The following is a 6,558-nucleotide window of genomic DNA, read 5'->3' on the forward strand; positions in this document are numbered from 1 at the left end:
TTATTATTATTAATGTATTAACTGAATTTTAATGTTTATTATTTATATATTTAAAAATTATATTTAAAAATTATTTATTTGGTTTCATAATAAATGATATTTTTAAATTTGAATAATTTATTAATTAGTTTGTACTTTTTTATTAAAAAAAGAATATTAATATAATGAATAAAAATATAATTAAAAATATTGTTTAAAGAATAATAAGGACAAATAAACCCCTAACTAATTTAAATTTAGAGACAATTAGATCCCTATCCATTTTTTAACTTTGACACGTCAGTAATTTCCGTCGAGTTTTTGCCGAAAAACTGACACAAAAAGGCTGGGTTGGCAGACGAAGTACAGGATCAGGGACCGTAATGAAACGTATTTTTGGTTAAAGATCGTCTTATCATTTTAAAAAATAGACATGGATCGAGTTGATATTTACTCTTATTTTCTCACTTCTCAGTCTTTCGAGGAGCCAAGGAACTAATTTAAAAAAAATGAGCTAATAAGGCAGATGTTAATATTATTAATTAAACATTTTTATAAAAAAATAAAATAAACTTCTACTATTGATCATTTTGACATATTAAAAATCATGTATTTTAAAAAACTAAATCCTTAATAGAATTAACAAGTGTCCAAAGATCAGACCACTTAACATGGCAACCATTGAGGCTATTCAAGATTTTTTTTTGGTGACTGAGGCTATTCAAGATTGAAATAACTAAAATGTTTTAGGCAATAAATATTTTTAAAATGTATTAAAGTTTTGAATTTTTAGTTTTTTAATATAATTTTTCACATTAATAATTTTAACAAATGTCATATAGTCCAGCCTAGGAATGCACTGTAATTCAAACAAAGACAACATAAAATTGTTTTTTTTTCTCATGATATTCTTCAATTCGACATATTAAAAATTAATCCATCACAGAGTAGAATTTTATTTAAAATTTTATTATTTGTCCATAAATGGGATAATGCTACCATGCTAAAAGCAAATTTTTTCAGCATGTGAGGAACTAATGTGTTGTAATTGGATGATTGACGCGTATGAGTACTATAGTTATACACACAGAGACAATTTCTATCACATAGTCAGAAGAGTATACGAAAATGATTAGGTAAAATAGATTAATATTGCCATAATGCTTGTAATTATATTTATTGGACTTTTTGATGGGCTAGCCAAATTATTTTTATGTGTGGGCTAAATTTTTAATGTTAATTTATGGACAAAAACTTATTCGATTTTTATATTATCATGACAATATAAAAACTGGTTGCTTAAAAGATAACTGTATTTGTAACATGAATAATGTGTAATGATACAAAAAAAAATTTATATTACAAATAAAGAAACGTAAGATTAATTTATTGTTGAATAATTTATTATTTATAAAGCAACGATATTTTTTTCAAAAAAATCATGATAAGGAATTTAAATAAGTATTTAAAATAAATTTTAAATGTATTTTATTTTAGTCAAAATTTGAATTTAAATTTAGCCTAAATATTTTGTTGGTCCATGAAATAATTAAAAGTAGGTTTGGTCCAATAATAATAACAACAACAATAATATAGATAAAATCAAAGGTTTACTGTATCCACCCATTTTAATATTTTAGAAAGTTTCGATAAAATTAAAAAATAGTATTAACCTCCTAATTATTTTAATAATTGTCCAACTTTTTCTCTTTTCCAAATTTTTGTCTAATTTAAATTTAAATTTAAATCTCACTTTTTTTCATATATTTCTTTCTTTACGTTTTGATTTTCAAATTTTATATAAATTTACGTGCAGATATATTGGATCTTTGAAGATACATTGACAATGTAAAATATTTTACACTATCGTGCAATAATATTTATTTTTTTTATGACTATTCACATAATCAATACAAAATATAGTTATTTTTATTATATGATCTTACGTAATTAGATGTACGTATAAAATTATTTTACATTGATAATGTATCAAATTAAATTATAAAAATATTCGTAAAAAACTTTTGATTAATTAAATATCATATTTTAAAACTTATTTCTCCATGATTTATGAATTAAACATTGTAAAAATTCCTTTACCTAGTCACTAAAATTAATTTTAAATACCTGTTTAAATTTCTTATAATGATGACTTACTTTAAAAATATATTTTTTGGTGTCGTAAATAATAAATAAAAAATAATAAAATATTATAAAATATATTTAAAAACTTATTTTAAATACCTATTTAAATTCCTTATCATAACTTTCTTTGAAAAAATATATATATCCTTGCTTTATAAATAATAAATTATTCGACAACAAATTAATCTCACGTTTTATTGTTTATAATATAAAAGCTTATATCATTGTATGTGGAGCTTCTTTCACCTTGGGAAGAGTTTAAGAGTAGTCTTAAACGGGACTGTCCCTCTATTTAAGCAGTTCCTTGTTTTGTTTCTTTTGTTTTTCTTTGTTTAATTTATTTCAGTCACCAAAAAAAAAGGCACCGTAGAACTCACCTATTATAAAAATGTCAATCAAATAAGTTTTTTTCCCCATAAACTCATATTGAAAACTTAGCCCACACTTAAAAAAATAATTTGGTTAGCCCATAAAAAGTCCAATAAACATAATCACAAACATTAAGACAACATTAATATATTCTATCTAATTACTCTCCTACATCCTTCTGACTGTGTGACAGAAATTGTGTGTGACCATAGTACTCATACGCGTCATTCATTCAATGACGACACATTAGTTCCTTACATGCTAAAAAATTTTGCTTTCAGCACGATAATATTCATAAATGGCTGTATGTATAAAGTAAAATCCGAACGTCCAACACACATAAAATTGCTTCTAATATCAAAAAGAGAAAAGAAGAAAAAGAGTGGGGTGTTTCAATTTTGTCAAAATAGAAAAATAATTTTTAATAAATGAAATACTCAAGGTTTTGAAAATCGGATCGGATCGGTCGATCTGACTGGTTGAACCGCGAATCGGAATTCAATACGGTTTAGTTTAACTTATAAAATCGCTAATTTTAAAATTGCCTAAAAATCGTTGAACCGGCCGAGAATCGGTCGGTCAGACCGAACCGGAATCCGGCCGGTTTTGCTGAAACGGTGCCGTTATGGGTTTCGGATAAAAACAACAAGGGAAAGCATTCGGCGTTCAGTCTCCTCCTCCTCTCAAACTCACTCTCAAACAAAAAACAAAACCCTAGCAGTAGCCTCCACCGCCGCTGCAAGGAAGGAGACACTACCGCCGTCCGTCGCGCCATCGTCTTTCTTGAGCTCTCCAACCTCTGTTCACTCCAACTCCTCTCAACTCTCACTCTCTTAAACGAAGCTATCTTCCCCCAAAAAGAAACCCTAGCTTACAATAGCTTCCGCCGCCGTCCGTCACGCTCAAGAGCTTTTGTCCTTGTCTGGTCATTGTCGTCGTGATCCAAGTCTCCAACTCCTCTCCTCATTCACCAATCACAGCTTCTTCCTCGTTCTTCGCGTCCGTCGTCTGGTCTACCTCTGCTCAGCCACGCTTCTGCCTCCGTCTGTCATCGTGCTTGTCGGCTGGTCACCGTCGTCCATCGCGCTCAACCACTTTTCCTCATACTCTGCCCAGACTGCTCAGATCGAAGAAGGCAATGGCTTCTCTTCTGCTAATGCTTATTTTTATTTTTCGTTCAGATATTATATTGATTATTGAATGTTTAATTGATTATTGATTAGCTTTGCTCAATGCTGTTGTGATATACTCTGCTGTATTTTGTGCTTTGTTATGTTGTGATTCTGTGTTCAATTAAAATTTTGTTTGAGAACTTAGCTTTGCCATGCTTGATAAGTTATGCATTTCTTGAAATCTGATTTTGACAATTTGAGTTGTTTATGAAGCATAGTTCACTGTTATTGAGGAGTGTATGAAGCAGATTACTTGCTATGTTTGGAGCTGTGTATTAACTAAATTAGTTAATTTATACTTGACAAAGGGTACAAAAGATAGTGAAATCACTTAGTAAAATCAAGTTCTGTTAGTTATAGGAAATATATATCTGGTATATCAATTCAGATTAGTTTTGTTAAAAAGGAGTCTTGGAATGAGTCTTGAACATATATGTGCAAACTCAATAACATTGTTACTATATTGATTTTCTAAATAGCAATTACAGTGTTCTAGCATTTCAAGTTTTCCTCTTTTTTTGGTTTTTCATCCTGTTTTTTAGTAGAGTTTGTTCATGATCATCCACTAAAATCACTTCAGGCCATGTTAAAATTGTGAAACTATTACTTGTTCATTATAATCAATCTTATGTTTACTTTTATTAATTTTTGTGTTAACAATTTTGTTATTCAGAACGTTGCTTTGTCCCTGTTAATTAACATACTTACATACATGATGAAAGATCAAAAACAACCAATTGGTTTTTGACTTTGTTATTAGAAAATCACTGCTAATTAGTAGACGAATTGAAACTTGAAAGTGCTATTGGCTAAGCTCAATAAACAGTAGCGGAAAAGAGTGCAGTGTGTGATAATTAATGCTTCTAATACTCGGTCCAAAAAATAAAAAATAAACCCATATATAGTATATGTATACGGAATTTAATATCATCTGTAAAGATGAAAAAAACCGATTAAATCGGTTGGACTAATAAACCAATAAATCAATGACTAAAGCGATTTGATGATCGGTCCGGTTTTCAGAACTTTGGAAATACTGCATTCTAGATTCTACTAAAAATTAACGTATATATATTAAGCGATAGTAATTTTGAATATATTCTTAAGTCTTAACGATAATAATTTGCACCAAGTTTTTAATTAAGCGACAACATGGCATGTATGAATGTGTAGTATGGATCATGGATGTACTTTATAGTACTCAGACAAAAAAGAAATGGTGACAAAAAAATTTTTTGGGCCTTTTCTCTACTTTCTTCAATAAAAAACAACATAAAAGTTTTTTAGAATAATACATAAATTTTGAGGCTAATTTATTTAATAATGAAAAAAAATTATGTATAATCAAGTATCATGGTTAATTGATATGTTTTTTTTAGATATGATTTAAAAAAAAATCGGACTCTCAGATTTTTCAAATGTAAGGGTCATATTTTCACCGTACATAAATTGGACTTTGTAATAAAATAAAAATTTTTTGTTGTAAAATAAATCGGAGAATTCGATTTGCATATTTTAAAAATTTTTCAATACTAAAATTTAAATTTGATCTTTAAATTTGTATATTTAAAAAATTTAAAATAAAATAAAAACTAAATCTAATTTTTAGATTTGTAAATTTTAAAAAATAAAAATAAAAATTACAAATCTAACCTTTAAATTTGTCGTATCTATACCAAAAAGAAAAATACCAAGTTTTTACATTGTTAAAAAATACTACTTGAACTACAACACAAAAAATAAAAAGTAAAATTTTGACAAAAATAACACATTATTAAACAACATAAGAAATTAGTGAAATCAACACTTTAGATATTCAAAATAAAATATATATTATTTTCTCCTAAAATAGAAATATTGTGTAGATGCACTTTATCTGAATCACACTTATTGAATTCCCTACCATAAAAGAAAAAATGAGTAGAATGGGATACAAGTAAATTTGTTTGAATTAATTAAGTCATGATCAGATTCAAAGTAGTATAAGTCGAAGTCCTCCTGATGATTGAGATGAGAAATTTTTAAGCCATATCAAAAGTGAGTGAAAGACTTTTTTTTATTTAAAATAAAAGAACTCAACACAATAAGATAAAGTAATAATAGAATAAAAAAAATTAAACAGTAAGTATCACAAATTAATTTATGATAATTTTTTGTATTGTTGATTTAGGATTAACTTCTCTCTATTTTTTTTTGTAGTTTATAAGCGATCCATTGATAATTTTCGTTATTCTTTTTTCTTAACTTCTAAAAATTCTATTATTTCTTTCTATTTATATATGCTAAATAATAATAAAAAAAATTAATTAACCACATTTTACGCTCTTTATTCTTTACCAGCACTCTTATTCAGTTCTCAAAGAATAGGTGAGTGAAAGCTGATAGCTTTGGATAAGTGAAGATTAAGATATTCCACATCTTAAGCATAGGTTATAATTTAATTAAAGTGGATGTAGGAACAAATGATGTTTAATCATAGGATGAACCTGTGAGGAAAGAGAAAAAGAATCTATGAGGGAAGAGAAAAAGAATCAACTGGAATAATATGGAATAACCAGGTAAAGATATGAATCTAGTAATTGATTTGAATGATTAATCTATCAATTCTGGAAGAGGAAGCCACAACCAATTGAAGAGGAATTAAAAGTTCTAGAAACAGAACAACCTATCTATTTAAACTTGGTTTGAGTAGATGGTCGACCAGAATCTTGCCATATAGGTTGCGTTACACAAAATCATGTTTAATGAGACATAAAAACATTGTGGTTAAAGATATTGATCAGTGTATTTTATATTTATTCTTACAAAAAAATATAAAAATATTAATAAAAAATATAACTTATTTTTTTATTATTTTTATTAATTTTTTATAATTATATTTTTTTATTATTTA

Source organism: Arachis ipaensis, chromosome B01 (genome assembly GCF_000816755.2).
Source record: "Arachis ipaensis cultivar K30076 chromosome B01, Araip1.1, whole genome shotgun sequence".
Taxonomy (NCBI): domain Eukaryota; kingdom Viridiplantae; phylum Streptophyta; class Magnoliopsida; order Fabales; family Fabaceae; genus Arachis; species Arachis ipaensis.